At 36.7% G+C, this 25,372-nt stretch overlaps 1 protein-coding gene and 1 pseudogene across 1 annotated transcript in view; one reads left to right on the top strand and one right to left on the bottom strand.

The window, feature by feature from the left end:
• Positions 1-25,372, top strand: part of DMD (dystrophin) — a 1,939,482-nt gene that overhangs the window by 29,898 nt on the left and 1,884,212 nt on the right. The window lies entirely within an intron of this gene.
• Positions 15,959-16,506, bottom strand: LOC149991673 (ferritin heavy chain pseudogene; annotated as a pseudogene).

Consider the following 25,372-nt stretch of genomic DNA (forward strand, 5'->3'; position numbering starts at 1 on the left):
AGGCCTGGGATTATGAAGATACACAGTTGAATCTAAATTGCTTCCAGATTTAATGACTCCAATGGTTCGTGCGTTAAAATCAATTGGTTGGACCCAGTGAGTTTAGACATAGGAAAAAATATTGGTCATGTAATCCACTTGCTCACTTTTCAAAGAGGAAGCTGACATGCTTAAATTTTAAATAATTGGATCAATTCCATTTTAGTCAATTAACATCATTTGAATCTAGGTCGCTTGTCTCTCTTAGTCTCAATAAATATATACAAATATATGTAAGTGTAGGTCAGATCTATTTCAGTTACAAGGGACAAAAAACTTGCAAACTCAAAAACAAAGGAGCTTTACTAGCTCATATAACTAAAACATGAAGAGATCCAACCTACTTCAGGAACAATTAGATTAGGGAGCTCCAGTGATGCTCCGTGACCCAGTACCCCTCTCTCTCCCTCTCTCAACTATGCTTTCCAGTCTCTTCTTAGTCATTCTCTGACGATGTGATACTCATATTAGTCTCAGGCTTATATCACTGTACCCCAGTTCCAATATAAAATAACCCCCCACTAAACCTAACCCAACAGAAAGCCTGAAATTAATGCTGATAAAATCACTTACACATTCCTGAATCAATGAACAGTTTAGAAATACCTGTTCTGATGGAGAAGGTTCCATCACATGCCCACTTCCAGAGCAGGAGTGAGGGAGACCCTAACCAGCACCACCAGAGAGGAGCAGGGGTGTAGGCCGAGACTAACAGGGTAATGAAGACCATGAAATGGATAGCAGGCATGATAAAACTGTAATACATACACTGCATGCCCAGCACTATATGTGTTAGTGAGTATGAACTCTAAAACCCTCAAAGATACAAAACAAATATTGTGCTTCCAACAATTGCAAATAAATACCTGTCTCTCAATGGTAATGGTTTCTGTAGTCCAGGAATATAAGAAAGTATTTTATTTACAATGTGACTGTTCTGAGGTGGAATAAAGTCTTTGGTCAAGGTATTCAAATATTCAAAAAATTTTTAAACTTTATTTATTCATTTTGTACAGAGAGGGAAAGGAAGGGTGAAAAAGAGGGAGAGAAACATCACTGTGTGGTTGCCTCTCACACACCCCCAACTGGGGACCTGGCTGCAATGCAGGCATGTGCCCTGACTGGGAATCATACCGGTGACCCTTTGGTTTGCAGACTGGCACTCAACCCACTGACAGAAGCATATTTTTTTTCCTCTGGAAAAGTATGTGATAAACATGATTACCACAGGAGATTTGTTTGTTTATTAATTAGATGCTTAAACAGGTGATAGGTCTCCTTCAGAAAAATTGACAATGGAGAAGAGTAATGTAGTACTCAGGTAATTAGAGATTTCTCAGATTGTGATAGTTTCAATATGCTGATTTGCTTTATTTTTGGCTACTGCATCGTGTGCATTATCTACTACCTTTTATTCAGATTCTAAATTAGGCACATACATGTAAAAATTGTATAGTAACATTTCCACAAGCAACCTCCTTTTTTGTTCAGTTTGTGATTCATAGATCCAAATTAAGTTTCATCTTTCAGCATCTAACACTGATTACTCTGCTAATTATATTAGATCCCCCATTTAGTAACTGATGCAAGTTACTGTTTTAAAATTTCCATGCTTTGAAAGTGCTTGTTTATCATCTGATTTCAAATCTTTACGGTCGCATACTGATTATTTTTGATAACTTCAGGCCGTACTCCAATTTGCGATAACTATTTCTAAAGTCAGCTTTTCATACTCTGTTGCAATTTTAATGAGCCCATGTATGAGAGTATTAAGTATTTTTAAAGTTAAAATATTATAGTCACATCTCCTTATTTCAAGGCTACAGACATCAGTCAATTTGGCAATAAACACAATTTGTCTGCCTGTGAGTCCAGTGACTGACCTTCAGATGAAATCTCAGCTGCCAGCATCATGTGACTCTCAACATTCTGTTTTGATCCCAGTGGTAATGGATACCTTACATTTAGAGACACTTAAAGAAGAGATTTGCTACTTTTCAAAGAAATGCAGCAGTAAGATTTCCATGATGCTCTTCACTTAAAAGCAAGCAACGGGATCTTTCTTATGGCAACACAATCTGATTTAATTTGCACTTGTGAGATAAAAATGTGCTCCACCTTTGCATTAATTTATGAGATTGTGTCGAGTTTGATTTTAAAATATTTATAAACCCTTTGTTTTAAAAACGAAGACATGATATTTTGGCAATATATTTTACTCATTTTATGAGAAAATTTGAGGTGCCACAAAAATTGGTAATGGTACCTTTTACATTTTGAGGATGAAATATAGCTGCATGAGTTAAAATCAAGCTTGGCTGTATGTAACAGAAAACCCCAAATAACGGTGTGTTAAGAGAGTGTTACTGCTCTGTCACATGAAAGAGGTCCAGCTGGAAGGTTTGTGGGTCCCTGAGGACCATGGTCCCGCTCGGCCAGTAATGTACTGCTTGCAGCTTATTCTCAGTGTCGCCTCATGGTCTACCATGGCTGCTGGACCTCCCGTCTCTTTGCAGCCAAGTGAAAAGAATGTCTGTCCAAGATCAGGCAACTCCCATTGAACAGCTTTCCCGCAAATCCCACCGGATGCTTTGCTTACTTTCACTTGCAGTATACTGTATCAAAATAGTCTAATTCATTCTTTTATAGCAATTGGTGTTCGAAGCTTCATTTAAATCTCTAATAATAATACTTTTGATTACTCTGGTTCCCATTCTCTGGGGGCATAAACTCATATCACTATGTTGTTACTAAATATACATGAATTTTAGCTCAAGTTTTTAAGAATTCTGGTTTGGAACCCTTGAAGATATTGACACATTTTTTCATATTTCACCCCATGGTCTGTATGAGAGTTTTATTTAAGAAACCATAAATTCAGCTACATTTTTCATACCATGAGACTAAAGCAAATGTAAATAAATTGGTTCTCTTTGCTGACACTAGTGGGTGCTGGTGATATTCCACCAAAATCCCCTTTACCTGGTCAGTGTCCCTCTGTCCCTACTGCTGGAAGTGCTGGCTGCTCATAGTGGCCTCCTTCTCTAGAGAGTTGCTCTTGTCTTGAAGGAAGCCATGAGCCTGGAGGACAGATGTCCCTCATCCCAGGATAGCTCGAGGCCAATGACCACTGATGGGTGGTTACTGAAGCCCAGCCCCTTTGCCACAATGTGGGACCAACTCTCTGGTGCAATTAATGCTTCAGAACTCCCTCTGGGATCACATTGAAATCAGTGTCTAGCCCTGGCTGATGTGGCTTGGTGGATTGAGCTCCAGTCTATGAACCAAAGGGTCACTGGTTCGATTCCTAGTCAGGGCACATACCTGGGTTGTAGGCCATGTCCCCCGTTAGGGGCGCGTGAGAGGCAACTATACACTGATGCTTCTCTTTCTCTCTTTCTCCCTCCCTTCCCTTCTCTCTAAAAATAAATAAAATCTTAAAAAAAAAACATATTACTTAAAAAAAAAAAGAAATCGGTGTCTAACTGAGACATCATTTTTTGTTTAGTTTGCCCCTTTCCCTATTCTGATCCCTTCACACCCCCTCTCCTTTGAGCACTTGCTCTCCAACATCTCACTTTTGCAAGTGCCCTTGTTTCAAGTTCTGCTTCTAGGAACTCTGACCTAAAGCAGAGCCTTAATAAGAAACCAAAATTACCCAAACATGCTTGTAGTTCAGTGTAAGATAAACTTAGAACTTTTACTTTGTTTTAAAGAGAGAGGGCTAGGAGAGATATTTTTGTATAGTTACAACTGTTTCGAGGGATTGTGAAATGATATTTTTATGCCTGTATCTTAACTTTTCTACCTTTGGGAATCCCATGGTTCCCTCTGGTTTTACACATCTGTGATTCTGTACTCTGCATGTACCAGGTGGCTTCTGGAGAGTAGCACCTCACTAATTGTGTTTGCCATCACAGCCCACACAGAGCGAAGGCTCCACATACAGCCATTACCTCAAATGGACTCATTAAAATGGATATTCCTTCTTTGATAACCTCTCCATAGTTCTGTTAATATCTCAGTTCAAAGTTGGGAGATTATATGGAATAGTAGAAAAGGAAGATTAAAGTTCCATGAGCATTTATATATGTGATACTCTGTACGTTTCTGTATGTGTGGAGCATATGACATTCAATTTGAGGTCCTAGGTTATTGATATTATTTGGAGAAGCAGATGATCTAAGGGAAAATGATTTTTGGATATAGGTAATACAGAGTGATGAAAATCAACTTTTTGCTAGAGAAGGTGTCAACAAATTATAATATTATAAAATTATTAATGCTCTGTTTCATCAATACCACCCCACACACACCTACATACTCTTCTGTAGTCATCTTTCAATGCCTGAATGCCTATGTTTCTGCTCTATGGTGAAGACAAGAATCCCATGTAGGTAACTGCATCTTCTAGATACTTCTAGTGGCAGGCCCCTCTTATTCATATCAGCTCTCCACCCTGTTTTATCTGAGTTTCTATTTATACAAAACATTTGTTCTTCAGACTCAGGGAGATTTTCAGGACACAAACCTCCTGACAGCCTGAGTTAGTTCAAGATAATTCAGAAATAGAAGCTTCCAGATTAGAAATCTTGGGACTACAAACTTGCTGCACAGAAACAGGGTGAGATATAGACTCATGCAAAACTAGACCAGGTAATAGAATTACTCACATATAAGGATCTTGGCAAGGGGTGAAGTGGGCATGGAGCCAGGCTGAAGAGATGAAAATCCAGGAGTGTTAGACAAAGAGTTAATCTTTATGCCTGGAGCCACATTACATTGGAGGCTGCACCTTGCCCCCAGCTGATGTTCAGGACGTTAGAAGTGAATGGATAATGACCAAAAAATAATCACAATAAGATGGATTTTAAAAGACTGAATGTAGAAGCCAAATGAGAGCTGAAGGGTGGCTGCCTTGGCAGAGTTGCATCTGTGAGTGGCATTAAATAGAGAGTGTGTCGACTTCACAAATATAACCTCCTATAATTCTAGATCTCAATCCATAACAACATTTCAAGAGTAGAGGAACTGAGGCCTGAGCCCTCTCTGCTATGGCTCAGTGGATTGAGTGCCGGCCTGCAAACCAAAGGGTTACTGGTTCGATTCCCAGTCAGGGCACATGCTTGTATCTTTCTCATACATTTTGAGCATAAAACAAATGGGTTGATTCAAGTAATATGATTATAATAGAGTCTGGCATAACTTAAATACTTATTAAATGTAAGCCATTATTGTTGTCATTACTCTCAGTTCTTCCTCAGACACCCACATAAAAGTCTTCCTAGAATGATAGCATCAAATGCTTGATGCCAGTTCTGCCACGTAATCTTTTTAAGACTGTGACAGGTTTCCCCTGATCTCTGTGCTTTAGTTTCCTCATCTATAAAATACTGGGCAAACCCTGGCTGCTGTGGTTCAGTGGATTGAGCATCAGCCTGCAAGCCAAATGTCCCTGGTTCGATTCCCAGTCAGGGCACATGACTAGGTTGCAGGTCAGGTCCCCAGTTGGAGGCATGAGTGAGAGGCAACCACACAGCGATGTTTCTCTCCCTCCCTTTCTCCTTTCCCCTCTCTCTAAAAATAAAATAAATAAATAAACAAACAAACAAATAAATTATTTTTAAAAAATAGTAAAATAAAACACTGGGCCAAATATCTGAGTCCTCCTCACCCCATTGCTATCAGGATTCCTTGAAAGAGCATATGGATAAATCTTAGCATATACGAGGGTCTGTCCCATAATATGTGGTATATGAAATATTAAGTTTTTCTTATAGTTACATTTATGCCTTTCATATGAAGGCTAAATAGAGCAGGACCAGTATTTCCTCATTAACAATAGAAGATAATTTGTTTCCCTGTTTGATCAATGAGAAAAGAGACTCAAGAATTGAAATGTTTTTCTCAGAACTATTAAAAGGCTACTCCCTAAGTCAAATGTAAGTATATCTGATTCTAAATTCCATGTTATTTCCACTTCATTATACTTCTATCCTGTGAAGTGAAAATAATATTTCCTAAATCATAATGTTGCTGTGAGCATTGAATGACATAAGTATAAAGCACACAGGATATGGCAGGTACTCGATAAATGATTCCTTTCCTCCTTTCCTATGGAAGCAGTAGTTGTTCCTCCTTGATGGAGCCCCAGCATTACCAGCCAAGTGCCTTAAGCACAATAGGAGGAGAAAATCAACCTAATGGGTTGAATTTCAGTCAGACCTTTTGATTTCTGTACTGAATGAATCAAGCTCTCCTTAAACTATTACTCAGCTCTTCAATTCTCTTTCAACAATCAAGGATCCTTCATTTGGTAATAACTATGCACAGTGCCAGTTGGGTACTGGAAATAATCAGGGGGAAGGCTTTATGAAGTATATGATTATCTAACCACTATGCTGTACACCTGAGACTAATACAGAATAATATTGAATGTGAGCTGTAATTGAAAACACATTTTTAAAGGATCAGTTATTGTATTCACATAGAGTGATTTCAGATGCCACAGTCGGAAGAACATTCTCCTACTGCTCCTGCACCATAAGAGCCAAGTTATAACTTCCACGAGAAAGGGAGGAGCACAGTTTCATTTCAGTCTCTCCTCCCATGATTAGGTTGGCATTTTGATTGTTCTGATGACTTAACAGGGAATGTTTCTGATATAAAAGGTGGGCATTCCTCAACTTCTTCACAACTCCTCCCAAAACCTAGGCCTGCAGCCTCAAAGAACTCTGTGGGATGCTTGCTAGCCTTTGGGGGTGGAGTGAGGGGAGTGGTGCTAATAGTGAGAAAGAAAACTAAGCTACCCCAAAGGAAATCAGAATTGCCAATGGCACTTTGTAGCTGCCAATCTCAGACAATTGCACTGCAATAGACATCTAAACTCCTTTATTTAGCTTTCTTTGGGATATGGTTAAGGTTGGAGGCTACACGACTCAAAACGCGGCAACTTGATGATACTTCTGGCCACTATTTTTTAGTTTTTCAAGACAGATCAATAGGCATGATAGAATTTCATACATGAATTCCATGACAGGGATTTGTCAATTTTATGTTATCATTTAAATGATTGTCCTTAGTGCCCATCCTTTTTTTTTCCTTTTAAATTTGAATCGTACTCTAAATTCAACCCATTATTTTTTTTTCGGGATTTGAAGCTTAACCTAATTTCATGACTGAGCTACGTCTTAATTCTTTAATCAAGTCCTCCTTGTATGTCCCAGTACAGGCTTCTGTCTCTGTCACTTAAACTGTTCATCTTCATTGTTCATCTATTTGTTATACTGAATTAAGTTAATATATGAAAATAGAAACCTCATAAATCTAGACAGGCACATGGTCCTATTTTAGACAGGTGTCACATTCAGGAAAACAATAGTCAAAAGAAAATTAAGTAATCATGCACTTAAGTTCCTCAAAAATGTAGAAGCAAATATAAAAATCTGTAGCAACATTTATTATACTATTTCTCTCTAGCTTTCTCAGTTTTGGGGTTCCTCAAAATGCCCAGGGAACTCACCATGCCTCATCGCTGTCACTTACTTCACTAACTTCTTTTCTCTGACCATTGCACATATTCCAAACAGATGCACTCCTAATGGGTTATTCTCAAAACAGTCAGTAGCCCCTTCAAGAAGAGGGAGACATCTCCTGCTCTTGTTCTTCCTATTATTGTCAGCTGAGAGGACCCCTGTCATTTCCTCACTCCCAGTTACACAGGGATTTGGGAATTTAAAATATCATTTTTTGTAGTTAATGATCTTGTTCTATATGTACAATCATTTTTATGTGTATAGATTCTTGCACAACTAGATTTGAAGATCCTTAGAAATGGGGGCTAATTATTATTCATCACTATAGCTCCTTTTCCTCTGCCCTCTTATTTTCTAACATCATGTCTTGAATTTTTAGCACTTTGTAGCTTAAGCACGCAGCCGGTCATTTGGTGAAATATAGAGCAAACTGGATGAATCATCTGAAGTTATTGTAGTATAAAATGTAACAATAGAAACCTAAACAGACTATGATAAATCATGACATTTTCTTTATTCTTTGGAATAGTTTATTGATATTAATTCTCTTGCTTGGATTGTCAAGTTCTGAGAATTTTAGCTTCTGATAATGTTATCATTTCATCAACCGTATCATTCTCAGCTGGTATTTTATTAAACTGATATGAATGGACTACTGTTTATGAGATAAGATTATTCACTTTAATGTCTAGTAAAAGCAAGAGTAATGAATACACAGATTCTACATTGAAAAGATAAATTGTAATTTTTTTAGTTTTTTCCATATATATGTATATTTTTTGATACAAGACATCAACATTAAGCTTTCTATTTATCAAGTGATAGACTAGGGAATTAAAACACACATGACTACCCTTTTGATCAAACTACACATTATAACCAGTTGGCTAATATTTAATACACTTAACTCTAAAACTATAAATTAGTATTTTCTTAATTGGTAGTTGACAATCTTTTTAAAGAATCAAATGTGAGCACTGAGTCCATACGCCAGATAATGATATATACATACACATAAAGTTTTGCTATCTTTTAGGAGATTCACGTATCTCTAGGCTTCAAGCTGAAACTTTTTCTCCAAGTAAACTTATGGACCAAGTTATAGAAAACTGTAACTAAATTGACTTATAGACTGCGTTGAAGAAAAAACAGTGTTGAAATGAAGTTTTGACTGACTTGGTTTTACTAATAGTGATGTGGGGCTTTACAAAATCTTAAATATTTTCATATTTTAAAAATAATATTTGTTAATTATGGTGTTTCAGTTAGAAATTTATGAAGCCCCTTTGAAAGAGAATGATGTTGATCAGTTCCACCCTATGACAAATACCAAATGTATATATTCCCAGTTACTTTCTCTTTCCTCTTTTTATATTATTTGTTTTTTATTTTTTTGGAAGAAAAACATTATTTGTATGCAAGTGCATGTACTATTTAACTATTTGATTAAGTGCCTTTGGTAGAAACATAGTCTAAATTTACACTAATCATGTTTTTAGCTTTTGAGGAATTACTTGCTACTAAGGTGTTAAAACACCTAGTTGCTACTGCCTTGAGAGTCTAATTTCTCCCAATGGTGTGTATTTCATGAAAGTTGATTCTTTTAGGCTGTTTGAGAGACCAGAGTTGCATAGGTCTACCTACAGGTGTTCGAGAATGGAGAGGACCAAACCATTCTTTCTCTTTGTTCCAAATTATCTCCCTTAGCTATTGTTGGTTGGTGTATAGCATATCACCAACATATAAAGCACTACATACATGTTATTTCATTCCCCCACTACCTTCGGTCATTTCTTCTTTCTATTATGTTCTTGCTTCCTCTTCTCTTATATGAAAAAAAAAAACCCAAGTATGTATCAGAAAAAATTTCTGAATATTCTAACATGATGAAGTTCAACAGAAAATTGCATGACTTGTTTCTTAATTATTTTGCATGATTTGCTAAACATATAAGCTGTGAATTTGGGAGAATCTGTGTGGGGAGGCATAATCACATGCATAAAAGCAGTTGATTTCAAGGGATTAAGAATAAGTTGTGCATAGATAAAAAAAGAATCAGGACAATATGATAGACTGTAACCAAAAGTGGAAAAAAAAAACTGTAAAAGAAATAGCTTTAGAGGTCTCAAATCTGCTTTCAAACTGCTGGGATCTAGTTTTCGTAAATTAGAGTTCTCAGTAAATGTAGGACAAGTCCCAGCTGTACCATAGCATTAACATTAAAACTGAGGCATATCTTGCATCTACTTTTCCCTTAAATCCCCAGAGATCACAAAGGATAGAGTGGGTCAGAATAAACTCCTTTTCCCCTACCGCTTCCCCAATAAGCAGGTCTCATCTGTGGTATTTCCATTCTGAGACATGTAGACATCTGAGAGAGATCATTTAAAGAGGAAATTACTCAATCCATCTGGTCTGGATTTTCCAAAATTACAGAAGTTATTTCAGTATCATTAAATTTGTTAAGCATATACAATAAAATCTGGAGAACTGTGACTCATTAGTGAAGTGGTCCAGTAATGTGCACTTTGATGCCATAAATATAAATGTGGAAGTTCTCAATTTGTTTAAGGATTTGTATCCATTTCCTTGACATAACTGAATCCTGGCTCTTCTTTAAAGATATAATTTTCCTGAAACACCTCAAGTTCTTTTAAAGAAATCAATATTATTGATATAAATCCAGAAACATTGACAAAAAGAAAAAAACATGGAGACATAAACCACCAATATTAGGAATGAAACTGTAGATCCTGCAGTCATTAACAAGATCATAAGGAACTACTATGAACAACTTGACAACAACCTTACCTGGAAGTAGACCCCATTTCTTGAAACCCGAAGCTACAAAACTCAAGCAAGCTGAAATAAACAATCTGAATAACACTACAACCATTACAAATTTGAATGTAACTAAAAAGCCCTGAAAAATAAATTTATTGTAGTATTACTCCAAATACTTAAAGAAAAATTAGCAGTAATTTTACTAACATAGAAATCAATCACATGAAAAATTAACATGCAGAAACTAAAATTAACACACGAAACCATTAACTTCAAAGAAAATGGGTTACATAGGTTAGGAATACACATAAAATATGAATGGGATTTATATGTTGAAATTTACAGAATAATGATGAAAAATGAAATCCCTAAAAAATGGAAAGACATACCTTGGTTATGGACTGAAATACTCAGAATAGTAAAGACTCATTTCTTCTCATTTGTGTCTATAGATTTAATACAATTAATTAAAACTTCGACAAGATTGTTTGTAGACATAGAAACTTTATTCCAAAATTTTTATGGAAATCTACAGACCCTGGAATAGGAAAAATTTTGAAAAGGAAGTGTAAAATTAGGAGAATTATCCTACCCAATATTAAGGCTTACTTAATAGCTACAGAAATCAAGACATTGTGATATTATCAGGAAGATAGATACATAGGGCAATGGGACTGAGTAAAGAACCAAGATATAGACCCACACCAGTCTGCCCAATGATTTTTTTGCAAAGATGCAATATCAATTCAATGGACGAAGGATAGTGTTTTCAACAAATCATGATGGAGCAACTGGATATCCATATGCAAAACAGAATGTACTTTGACCTAGACCTCACATATACCACACAAATTCACAGATATGAATTACATTTTTCACTTTCATGCATAAATCATATCCAATATGGTAGACACTTGGCACATGTGGCTACTGAGCACTTGAAATGTAACTAGCATGAATTAAGATGTGCTATAAATGTAAAACACACACTGGAGTTCGAAGACTTAGCATGAAAAAAATAAGAAATATATCATTAATAATTTTATATTGAAATAAATTTTTGAATGTTTGATTAAATATAATATATTATTAAACTTAATTTTACCTTTTTATTCTACATTTTTAAAAAATTACATAGATGCCTTGCATTGTATTTCTATTGCTCAGAGCTAATTTAATCTATAATTTCCAGTTTCAGTTTCTTTATATCTGAATGAGAATTAAGACACCTGTGATACCTTCTGCATAAATAACTAAAGATTTTTATTATTTTTATTGAAGTTTTACATTAACGTGGCCAAATATTTGACTCTTTTTTTTGTAACCATATTTATAATTTCTAAGACATTGAAGTTAGTTTTTGCATAAACTATTTTGTAGTTATGTTTATTTAAACAACAAATATAGAGTAGAATCAATTCTAATTATTTGGGGATTACAAAGCCCTTTTCTTTGAGGAACTTACATCTGTCAGCTGATAATCTTTACTTAATTTGTATAACTATAAAAATAAGTATAGCTGGCTTAATTAAATTGGCTTGGGTACATACACCACTAGTGGGAACAGAACCTGTGTGCCTACCAGAGAATTCATTATTATCTAAAAAAAATCCATCTTAGGCATTAGCTAGTGTGCCTTCTAGAAGAAATTCAGTGTTTGTTTACCTAATGTTGGTTAAGTAAACATTGGTTACATGGGGATCAGGACAGAGAATCTTGTCTATACTTTGTCCTATTTACAGCTTTTCTGACTCCCTCCATAAATTCGGAACTCATCAAGAGATTTTATTTCCCACTGACACACATGCCAGTAATTGGCAAATCATCAGTGGTAAATAAATCTCTGATGAATAACGTATCTTGAGAAAATACTAAGTCAAATTTTGACCCAGTCAGCATCACAATTCAAGCCAGATCCCTTAACGTGGTAAATCTTGACAATTGACGTTAATCTTTAATCAGGATGCCTGGACATTGCCTGGAAGGAAATGCCTGTTTCTGTTTAGTCTTTCAGAGATAAGACTTGAAATAGGTTTATACTCTCATCTAGACATTTTTGTTGTTGTTTAGAAATATATTTAATGGGATCCTCAGACTGAATTCAGAAGAGAAGAAAGCTGTCATCCAAAGATTGTTAACACCATCAAGAAATTGGTAGCTTTAGGGTATAGAGAGAGTTTGTCTTGTTTCAGGGGCCTTAGTGTCCAGTAAATTTACTCCAGTAAATAGTAACTAAAGCAGTTTTCTTGACAGTTACATTTTCTAGACATTGATTTTTGTAAATGTATGGCATTTAGAATCTTGGGAGAGCTTTAAGTAAGCTTGAGTTCAGTTGAAATGATACGAATAGTGATTTGCTTTTTCTGTTCATTAAGTAATATAAGCATTTATGTAATTAGGAGGCTCCAATAATGTTAAAGGTGGATCGAATGAAAAACAAATGTTCAAAAGCCTTTTATGAATGCAGGAGAATCAATAGAGACCGAAAAAAAAAAAAAGTCTTACAGAGAGTGGAGGAGAACCCAACTTATTTGGAAATTCAAAGAATATTCAGGCATTTCTGCGTTCTTTGCCAGTTTTATCATTTATATAATAACCCCCTTTCTCTACTTACTGCCTTTTATTTGAAATCCTCAGCCCTGAAATTGATTATATTTCACTTAGGATCTACCTTCATGCCTTGCCATTGATTTTGTCTCCATTACCATCAAAAGTTTCTTCCCATTAGTAATGCTGACCTACCCCTTTCACATTCAAGGCATTATCAATACATCTCAATGTACTGTGATGGATCCTATAACTTTTTCAGCAATTTTGTCTCTTTTTCCCTCATCTACTTTTTTGTTTCCCATGGTTCTTTTCTTGCTTCCATTTACCTGTTTAGTCTTCCTCAAGAGGGCTCATGTAGTTTGTGCCTCTCCAACGTGTTGAGTTACTTTGATGTTTCCAAATATGGCCAAGTTAAATTTATTTTCAGGCATCAATTCCTTGAATTCAGCTATATATCAAGAATGAGCTATACTGTGTATCAAGAAATTTCTAGGCTTCAAGCCAAAGATCAACCAAACACTTGAGTCTGCTACAGTCCCAGAACCATATGGTGAGAAATGAAGGTCAACATTAAGTGTTACAGGGTCCATAAATTCCTTCTCATAATAAAAAAGACTCAGGGAATAAATTTATTTGTATTTTTTATTTGGTAATGTTTTGACAATCACTGCCACATCATATGTATGTTTGCCTTTAACTATAATCCTGGATTAATCAATTTCTCTTCACTATATTGTATGGAGTTCCTGGCTGGTTTGGCTCAGTGGATTGAGCGTCGGCCTGCGAGCTAAGTGTCGCTGGTTCGATCTTCCAGTCAGGGCACATCAGAAGGAAAACTCTGACTTCAAAAAACCTCCGCTGCCTTGCGGCATACCTCTTCAGGGGAAAGGCTAAGGGAGTAAACCCCAACAGAAAATCCGGAGCCGGAGTCCCTAAGGCAGTTTGACGTTGTAGTCAACACCGGCAACTCCTGCGGCGCACCTGAAGCCAAGCTGTATTGACTCCGTCTTTCCCTTGGACCCTTCAGCTGCGAAGAGAGGGGGGGTCTGCTGCATGGGCAACAGCAGACCCTCCATATCACCCTGCCCAGGCTCTGTAGCTTCAGCTTCACTGGAGAGGACACTCCAGCATCATCGCAAGATGTTGATTCAACACGGGAGGAGACAGATACCGTGTCACTCCCGAGTCGGACTGCACAGCCATTCTCGGCGGTGCAGATAGACTCTTAAGAAGCTACACCATCATCTCTCGAGACGGACGGCTGCCGCCGCCGCCGCCGCCGACGATATTGTATGGAACCCTGAACACTTAGACATAAAATATTTCTATACCTAAGTACATAGATAAACATGCTCCTTGTCCGCTCTACCAGACTTTGTCATTATTTTAACATTTAAATGTAGCCATAGTCTTATATTGCAAAACAGAATGAGTGTTGTTTGTTTGCCTGTCAAATTATTTATATCAAGCCATAATTGGTGCTTACTTTGTGCCAGACAGTGTTCTAAGCCCATGTAAATATTAACTCACTTAATCCTCATAAAACCTTTAACAGATACACAATATTATTCTCAATTTACAGATGGAGGAATTAAAATACTGGATGATAAGCGAACATGCTCAAGGTCACACTACTCATAAGTGGTAAATAAAAACCAACCCTGGGCTTTCTTGTTTCCAAGTCCAATTCTTTGGCTCTGCTGTTTCCATACATGGCACTTCTATGAGAAAATTTGGTCCCCTATGCTTGAAGATACATACAAGAATGAGCAAAAGAGGGTCATATGGAAAAAGATATGCATGTTATGATTATCACAACAGCTTTATTAAGTGTGTGTTTCACAAACTCACAACTGTAAATCTTTGTTTGCCCACCCCTGTATAATAATTAAGCAATCTTATTTCACTATGCTCCAACTTTATCCCAAAATTATTTGTGTATGCCAAGCACCTTGAAACAGGTTTTCATTATACAGTTGTTCTGAGTCAAAACTGTCCCTAAAAATACAGACAGAAAAGAAGTTATATTTAAGATGAAGTTAAGAAAGTGTTTCTGGATGAAGGATATACGAGAATATGAGATTCAATTTTTTCAACTTCTGTGGAAGTCTGAATTTGTTTTAAAATATAAAGTTGAAAATATTTTACAGTGTTACTAACCCAGTTGAAGAATATCAGTTGGAGCAATACTACTTAGCACACAAATTCAAGAGCACTCCATTCACATTATACTCAATGTCATTGGTACCCCCTGAAGTTGCACAATGAGGAAGAACTAAAATGAAGTTATCTTCTTGACATTAAAAACCATAGAATAACAATAGAAAATCAAACTGAACAGAAGACAGTAATCTGGATTATCCCTCAGCTTTCATAATCATGTTTTTAATGTTCTTTAGAAGAAAGTGTTCAAGCACTGTTGCCTACCACAGTAAGAAGGCTCAGGACTTCTCATAAATATGTCATTTGTTAATAATCTCAACACCTGATAGGAAGGCAGGGATGGTGTTAGTCTCATTCACAGATGCAATCCCAGAACCAAGGCAATACCTGGTACCTGGGCACTTAATTTGTGGAGTGGATAAGCAGATCACTGAATAATGAATGGATGGGTATTGATGGTGCTTTTTCTTCTTTGAACCACTTTCCAATGTGCTAATAGTTCATTAATAACATTCCTGACTTCTTTGAGTAGAAACTAATCCTTTTATTTGATGGAATAGTAAAAGGCAGCCTAGACAGTTTCAATGACTTCTCTGAGTTCACACAATGAGTATGTGTGCATACACAAATATGAATATATTTATATGTATATTTCATTTTTGGGTGTGTGTAGTAAATACATAAATAAATACAGTAATAAAACATAGCAAAGAATTTTTAGGGGGGGGGTTACCAAATTACTTTATTTGAAGGAATGGTACAAATGAGAGACTTATGTGGATGATTTGGTACAAGGTATAGACAAGGTAAAGGTAATTCCAACCTGCACACACCACTTTAGTGACCAGGGAAGTCACATCCATGGCTGTGGGAAGGCGGCCTAAGGCTTAGCTCTCTTCACTATCTCGCAGAGTGTGTTTATCAAAGAGATACTCTGCTATGCCAGATTCACGGGCCCCCAACCTGCCCCAGTTGGTTACGTGGTCACCCAATTCTTTGATGGATTTCACCTGTTCATCCATGCAGTGTGTTTCAATGAAGTCATACAAATGAAAGTCATTTCCTTCATTGGCAAGTTAGTGCAAGTCCAGTAGGGACTGCTTCACACTTTTTCCAAGTGTAATGCACACTCCATTGCATTTAGCCCATTCTCCCAGTCATCATGATCTGGTGTCTTGATATCCTGAAGGAAGATAAGGTCACCTCGTTGGTTCTGCAGCTTCATCTGTTTCTCATCATGTTCCTTCTCCTCCTGAGAATGGTGAAGAAAATATTGGGCAAAGTGCTTCAAAGCCACATCATCGCAGTCAAAGTAGTAAGACATGGACAGGTAAATGTAGGAAGCATAGCGCTCCAGGTTGATCTGCCAGTTGATGGCGGCCTCCGAGGCCTGGTGGAAGTTCTGGTACACCTGTCAGGTGGACATGGTCTTCATGATGAGTAGCTGAGGGTGGTGCCTTTGTGGTGCTGGAACAGTGATGGGGGCCTTGGGGTGGTCTGAGGGTGCTATGAGAAGGTGGCAGAAGAATGGATTGTTGGGGCTGGCTGGGATGGAGGTCAAGCGACAGGTTCCATTCAAGCACTGCTGAAGCTGGAAACCATGGCGATTCTTTGCAAAGACTGGCAGCAAAGAGTTCTATCCCAAGGTTTTTTGCACCGTAGTACATTTGAACTGAAAAAGGGAAAGAGCATAGAAAAAGGCAATTTATTTAAAAAAGACATAAATGGGGAGACATTTGAGATCTTTCAAGGCCTTGCTCCCTGGAAGATGTCATCAGTTTGACTCAAATAAACTCTTATAAAAATTCAATAAAATAAAATAAAACAAAGTAAAGAAACGTGAATGTACAAACCAGGGAACAAACTTTTCTAGATACGTATCCCATAATATCTTAGAGGATGGGAAGTCAAGTCACTCAAAAGTTTAATAAAATAGTGACCTGAAAACTTCACAAAGCAAAATAAACCCACGTTTTCAAAATTTAGAATTTGAATATTTTCTTAATTGAGTTTATGAAGAAGAAATTATGCAGTGTTGTTTTATTAGAAGTGTTCATGTAGTTTAAGAGGAAGTTCTTACTACTGTATTTGTAAAGGGAAATATTTCTTAAATTTACCTCCATTTTAAAAAGGAATATTCTTTGCTAATCTCTCACTTCTTACATATTCCATTTCATTTTTAATTTCCTGCAAACTTATCTTTCCTATTAAGTTATTCCTTTCCCTTTCTCAGTGATGACTGATAATAATGTAAAGATATGTTTCCATCTAACATCCAGACTACTACTATGTGATCTATATCAATCACTCCATCATAATTTTAAAATCTGGAGTCCACTCTGAGATCTCTCTTGCCCTGTGCCTTAACCATCTCCTGATTCCCATGATAAGCACCTTTTCTTCCTTCATCATCCTTTTCAATCTGTTCAGAAAGCTGCCCATAATGTTCTATCCTGTTGCTAAAACAACACCATTAATCACTTTCAGTTGCCTTCCTCTTTTCCAATCCATCAAAACTTCAGAGTTTATCTTATCCTCAATTTCTGCCATGCTACAGTTTTTTTTTGGGGGGGGGGTTTGACTTTTCACACCATATCATCCTTTCCTGTGTGCTTTCTTTTCATTACTCCTTTTACTTCAGGCTTTTGTTCTCTTATTTTGCTATGACTATATTTGTTCTATTTTCTATGCATGAAACAGTCTTGCTAATTACAAAATCTTCTCATTTCTTCACTGCTCATTTTGTTCTGGTACTTATTTTATGTTTTTATTGAGATATATGAGGTCTGTTCAGAAAAAGTCCAGTCATTGTTAATATAATGAGAATGGCTTGTACAACATCAATGTAACCTGGCAGCCAAGGAGAGCATACTGAAATGCACATGTGTGAACAATGACAACTTCACTGTACTAGTCAGTGGGGACAGTAGGCACTGTTAAGTGAGCATATGTCCTGTGTGGCCCCTGCATTCAAAATGACTGAGTGAGTAGAGCAATGAATCTGCATCAGATTTTGCGTGAAGCTTGAATATTCCTCTGCGGAAAATATTTGGATGACTCGGAAGGCCACAGTTATGGGAAACTGGTGATTGGCAGCTTCATCACAACAATATGCCTGCTCATGCATCATGTCTCATGCAGAGTTTTCTAGTGAAACATCAAATCACTCATGTGACTCAGACCTGCTATAGCCCAGATTTGACACCCTGCAATTTCTGGTTTTCCCAAAACTAAAAGCACCTTTGAAAGGGAAGAGATTTCAGACTGTTGACAAGATTCAGGAAAATATGGTGGGGCAGCTGATAGCAATTGGGAGAACTGTATGAGGTCCCAACGTGCCTACTTTGAAGGGGACTGAGGCGTCATTCATTGTCCTATGTACAATGTTTCTTGTATTGTTTTCTATAAATGTCTCTATTTTTCATAGTAAATGGCTGGATACTTCTGGACAGACCTTCTTGTACAACATTATATTACTTACAGGTGTAAAACATAATGATTCAATATTTGTATATATAGCAAAATGCTCACCACAGTAAGTCTAATTATCATATATCACCATATAGCGTTCCAAGATTATTTTTCCTTGTGATGAGAACTTTTAAGGTCTACTCTCTTAGCAACTTTCAAATATTCAATACAGTATTATTAATTATAGTCTCCATGCTCTACTCTGGTAATTATTTTAGCATGTTTTATTTATAAATACCATTCTAGAGGAAGTGAGTATTTAAAAAAAAAACAAAACGTAGATGATTTGTGATCCTATATTGGATCTCAGTCGAGAAATAGTTCATTCCTGAACTTTATTCTTTATCTTTCTCTAAATGTGTTCTTCATCCTTCCTTTTCTTGTTTATATTCTAAATGTATCTTTGTGTAATTTTGGTGGGGTAGTTAGAATTATTCATTGTTAATAGTTATGAATCATACTTACTAAATATAGACATGTATTATCAAAAATGCTACGAGAAGGTAGCTAGCTTTGCCCCATGCACTCTTAACATTTTCTCCGACTCCCAAAATAGTCCTTGGTGGATGTGCTTCTTCCAAAACAAGACAGAAATCAAAGGCGATCTGTTTCTATTGCAGAAGTTGAAGGAATTTTTCCCCTAACTTTTTATTAACACCCCCAATTATGAACTTGTATTACAGAAAGAAAATTGTGATTTTTATCATGGAATGCTGAAACCCAAAATGACATGTAGGAGGAGTAACAGAAGTTCTGTGGGTTTCCCAAGATGCTAAGGACATGCTGTCTTGAGAATTACTTATCAAATCCAGTGAGTTCATTAGGATGAAGCAGAAAACTATACATTACTAATCTAATGTAAATTTAGTTCCTGAGCTCCATTTCCTTAGAGCTCCAAACTTGCAGATTTAGGCAGTCACTTCTCAAAATTTTCTAATGCCACATTAAAAAGATGTTTCATATGTTTTTAACTTAGCAAGATGTGGGTGCCAAAAAGAAAAGGAAGAAAGCAGTACAAAGAGTAACCTCAAGTGCCAAGTCTAATTAATTGGTGGTATCTTCTTGGACTGAAGTGTTGAGAAGGGCCCATCTGGACTCGGTAGGCGAGTGTGATGATCTATTAGCCATGCTCTGCTGTCAGCCCTGGAGAAGAAAGGGCGGGATTGCTGCATGTCTGTGGACCCTGTTGTGATGGAACATTTTAGCCCTTATGGTTTGCATTTCAGGCCTGTCAATTATTAAGTAAGCCTTTTATCTTCTGATCTAATCGACTTTATTTTTTGATACCTGAGAAAGGTATACTGTGAAAATAGTAGAGTGATAATTACCCCTAAAAAAAAGAGTTTATGCCTCTATTATAGATACATGATACTTCTCTAACTCTGCTTGTTGGTTTTTAGAAGCTAGGCCAGGGCGGCGGTTTATGAACTACTCTGTCACTAGGTTTTTATCATGTGGCTTATTATTGGTAAGCCAAAGGTGAATTTATTGATCTCTGAATTAGTAAAGGATAAAGCCCGATGATTTCAATTAAAGTCCTATCTTTACCAAGTAAATAACACACTTAAATTACAAAATTTCCAAAGATACTTTAAATCTTAGAAATGCCCAGGCTTTTTTAAATTAAGAATTTTTTTTCTGGCAGCAGCAAATGAATACGGCACATGTTTTTTCCTCCTTCTTTGAAAAAATTGCTTTATGCATAGTCTGACCATTTGTGTGTGAGTGTGTGGCATAGTCTGTCTTATCTTCAATTACTTTAACATTTTTCAAGGGCAGGAATCAGCCTTGTTCTGTAACAGTTTGTAGCTTTCAAGAGACAATATGACCTTTGAAATTTTGTATGAAAATTCAATATGTAAAAATAAGCAGAAATAACAGATATAGTCTTTGCTGGAGACTCATGTCGAGGGAAAAGCATATGGGTTTCACTTTGGCAAATGAAAAAAAAAGTTATTAAGATATGCAATACAACAAAAAAGAACTCGCAACATGAAACAACAGATTGGCTGTGGGTAGCAGAGACTCATGAGAACGTGACAACAAGTTTCTCAGTTTTTATATTGGAAAACACATGAGTGGGTCTATTTGCACTTTGTACTTTGGAAGTTAAGAGAGTTTTCACTTGGAAGAACTTTTCTTTTAACCTTCACTCACCCTCTTTAAGTTACATGATCCCCTTATCATGAATAAGTGGGGAGGGGGGCAATGCAATCCTGAGCACCTTTCTCCTAAAACACATATGTATTTTTAAATGGCCCCTTCTTTTAAGGTGGTTTTTATAAATATCTATTCTATGATGATCTTATGCCATCATTCCCATATCTGTTACTGCTCTGACATATCGCAATGTTTTATGGGAAGATAGAAATGTTATGGGGTCCCTTTAAAATTGTGTATTTTTGAATGTCTATTAAGTGTAGCCCGGGGAAGATAGAAACATCTGCTGCCTTCTGTGCACTGCAGAGTTCCAGCAGAAGTGGACTTCCTTTCAGTTTATTAGTGATTTTTTAAAATGTCAAACTTCAATCAATAGTTTATACTGTTACAAGACTAACACAAACAATAATAACCTAATATTGTAGGTCATTCTCAGGAGCAGTAAAACTTATTATTATGGTGCTAAAAATTTTTGGAGCACAAACACATGGCATATCAGCAATGAAAACTGTACAGAAAGTTAAATGAGTGAGAATTTGAAAATGCCAAAAAGCAGCAGCATAGAAACAGAAGGCTAAGTGACTTAGATTTATTCCACATAGAATAATATCCTATATCTTTTAGATCATGGCTCTAAATATATTCAAAACCAAGCACTGTTTGTTTATTTGTTTTCTGATTCCTGATTTTTCTCCCTGATTTACTCCCACTATTCTAATGATGGTTTCCTGACTCTTCTAAGCCCTCAGACCCCAAAAATCTTTCAGTCAGTTTCAAATATTCTTCCTTCTTTTTCTTGTCAATTCCACATTTGACTTGTTACTAACATCTATTTCCTTTTTCATGTTCTAATTGATATTATCATAGTCTAGGACTTCATCTCCGTTTTCTTATTATTCTTTCTTTCCCTTTCAACGTATCCTGTAAGATAATCCTTCTTAAAACATGTTTGAATCATGTCTTAACTGTACTCTAGCACATTTATTCCATTGATTTCAATATATACTTGACAGACAAGCTCCCTAATCAATTAATCACAAACTAGCTATTAAAATGGTATTTGATATTTGAATGGCACTTCATAATTTCAAAGAGTTTTTACATAGTTATCATATTGAACTTTATACAAAACCTTGTGAGACAGGTAGGGTTTTTTGAACCTATCTTTTATCAGAAAGTACGATACGACAGAAATTTTGCTATTTACAAGTCACAAATCTAGTTGCTGTAGCCATGGGATTTGAACTCATACCCTCAGACTCTAAAACAATGTTTTTCCTATGCTTAGTGAAATAAGCCAGGCAAAGAAAGAAAAATACCATATGATATCACCTAATACAGGAAACTAAAGAACAACACACAAAAAGTAACTAATTAGGACAAGGAGCAGAATAACAGTCAATGGGGGGAGGGGGAGGGAGAGAAGGGGTATAAGTAATGGAAGGGTCTAGTCAAGGAACGTGTATGAATGGCTCATGGACATGGACAATGGGGAGGGATATGATTGTACGAGAAGAGATGGGCTGGGTGGGGGAGAGCAATGGGGGAAAAATGAGACAACTGTAATTGAAAAACCAAAAACAAACAAACAAACAATGTTTTTCCCAAAGTTGCTATACCCCCAACAACTTCCCTCACTATTTACCTCTCATTCCCCAAATCACTTACTTTCAGATATGCCAGGCCCATTTCCAGCTCTATGTCCTCTACAATGAGACAAGAACCTTGAAAATATGAATGGAAAATAACGTAATACCTGAACAACTTCAAGGCAGTGTAAAAAGAGTTCTAGAAGTGAGTTAGATGTTGTTGAGTAAAGAAGCAAAAAGCAGATACTTTGGTAAAAATTACGGAAAAGGATTTAATACCAAAGCCGTGTCAGATAAACTCTCCCCATGCTCGGGAATATTAATAGTAGATACAGAGTCCAAGATATGTTTGGTGAGATGGGAAGGACGGAAAGTATGATCTGGCAGTGAGAAATTACAGGCTGTTGGAGGAGGGATACACGTTTTGGGAACAGCTTGAATTCCGCTTGTCACTCATTAGTCATGTGAGCATGGTTATCTTGTTAACCTTCTCAATCTCAGATTTCTCATTGATAAAATGGCAATAAATATATTACTCTCTGGTTATTAAGTACTTACATGAGATAATGTATATAAAGGGTTTTGTGTGAAATAGGTAATCATCCAGAGCAAACAATTTTATTCTCCCTCAGCATTAGAATTTGACAAGTTATTTAACCTCAGTTCTTCAGTTTACTGTTCCATAAAATGGAATGTGTGTTATGCCCTTAGAAGGGTGCCTAATAAATGAAATCAATGATGTGGTCAGTTGATAAAGTTTTGTGTTGCTCTAAGAAAGGTTATTTAAGTACCCCGAGCTCAAAGTTTTATTTGTTGGATGAGGTCAGTAATTTTCTCTTTAACATCTTGCTTAAGTATGAGATGAGATATGTGAGATTCTTTATAAGCAATAAATGTTATGGCATTACAAAGTATTCTGTAATATCAAATCTGGTAAAACATTTAAGCATGATAAATTATTAGAATAAAAGAGAATATTTAACATCAAGACTGGGAACTTAATTCATTTGTATCATTACATTCTCAATATGGGAAAAAAGTATAAAAATTCTTAGTTTTGTCTTCAAATTTTATTATACCCCCTTAAAGTTTACTAAAAATCTACCATCTCTATGAGTTGATTATTAGATTCTCACTGGCAGGCAAGATAAACGCTGTCATCTAGATTTTACAGGAAGAGTCTTCTTTGGTGGAGATAGTAAACTCTTGTTATCTACTAAACTTCCTTTGAGAGAAAAATTTCCCCTTAATCCATGGGGTCATATTTTGGTACTATATTTAGTGTATTCTTCATAAGGTCATAATCTCAGATCCCTGGAGGACTTTGGAATCCTTTTTGAATTTTGAATAACAGATTTCTGAATTTGAGGTTTTCTTATCACAGTTATTTATGTTTGTTTATTTTAATGGTCTATGTTCAAAGATGCCCTTGTACTGTTGTGCTATTTTTCAAAGCCCAGGCATGCTTGGCTGGGGGCCTGGGGGAGGAGCAGGTGAAGAGGCAAAGCTGAAATTCAGCCTTTCATAAAGCATCCAAGTCATGCTCCCTGTCATGGGGCTGCAGACACCACTGCTGAAGAAGCAGGGCCTTGCTTCATGTAAAGGCCTCATTCCTGTCCAGACTGGCCCTAGTGGCTCAGTCTACCCTAGTGGCTACCTCTTCTCTAATTCTCCAAAGGTGCCATATAGTCTAGGAATGGGCCTGTCATTGTCATTGTTGTTATTGATGTTTACTCAAAAAAGTCATGAAGGTGACATGCATAGAAGTTAAAATTTCTTCAGGAATGGGGAGAGAATGGTTCAGCGCAAGCATCAAAGGCACTTCAAAGGCAATGGCAACAGCAGGGTTTTACTGTGGAATTTAGAGTTAGGAAAGTAACTAGGGTTTGAAAGGAGGAAGTCAGAGACACTCACCATGTCATCCCAAAGAGGGCATGGGTGGAAAAGTACAGTTTATCTGCAAGTCTGAGGAGCGGGGCCACTGAGCCTGACCATGAAAGGCCACTCTCACAGGCCTGCTCCTAAGTATCTAGCATTGACCTTGGGGCCCTTGTTGCTCACACTCATCATCACTCTCAGAAATAATGAGAGAATCTGGAAAGTTAAAAGTGCGAAGTATAAAAGCTATATAGGTAAAAAGTAGATTTTATCTTTTAAACTGTAATATAAACCTGGAGTACGGAATGCGTGGCAGGGAGGCAGAGAAAACCTACTCTGTTGATCCATTCGAGTTGATATAAGAAAATACCACAGAGTGGGCGGCTTCAAACAACAGAAACTTCTTTCTCCCAGTTGTGGAGGCTGGGAGCTCCAAGGTTAAGGTATTGGCTGCTTGGTGTCTGATGAGATCCTGCTTCCTAGGTCACAGGCAACTGTCTTTTGTCACATGGCCCTCACACGGTGGAAGGGGATGAGGGCTCTCTGGGGTCTTATAAGGGCATTGATCCCATTCACAAGGTCTCTGCCTCACTTTCATGTGAGGGTTAGGTTTCAATATACGAAGGCTGAAGAGATACAAACGTTCTGTCTGTGGCGCCCACTGAGGTGCCGCTCATTCAGAAGGAGAAACTCGGACATTTCTTATTGTAATGTTGAAAAAGTAACCGAACCTCACTAAACCTGTATCTGTGAAGTGGGAATAATAATTGTCTTTTAGATATTAGATAAGATCATCTTTGTAAAAGGTTTCATATATGGTAGGTACCTAGTGAATGTTAACTATCAATTTAGGTTGTTATAATAAGTTATTTGAAGAGTGAGCTTTATTGGAAAAGTGACTTCTATATTTATTGGAAAAGTGACTTCTATATTTTACGCATGTGGGGCATTGAAGTGGCAAATATATCATGAATTTACATAATTTTGACACTTGCTACCATCAGTATTTTAAAATATTGACATAAGTAGATAATTCATCTCCTAAATATACAGGAGTATGTTATTCTGATCACTCAAGTGATATACCATAATTCATCTGACATTTCACATGTCAGTTTGATTGAGAAATGAGAGTCCTGGGAAAATGAACGTGATTTCAATGAGGTTTGGTTTATGTACAGAACAAGTGAATGATGACTGGGT

Source organism: Furipterus horrens, unplaced genomic scaffold (genome assembly GCF_987537825.1).
Source record: "Furipterus horrens unplaced genomic scaffold, mFurHor1.1.pri manual_scaffold_17, whole genome shotgun sequence".
In the NCBI taxonomy this organism is placed as follows: Eukaryota; Metazoa; Chordata; class Mammalia; order Chiroptera; family Furipteridae; genus Furipterus; species Furipterus horrens.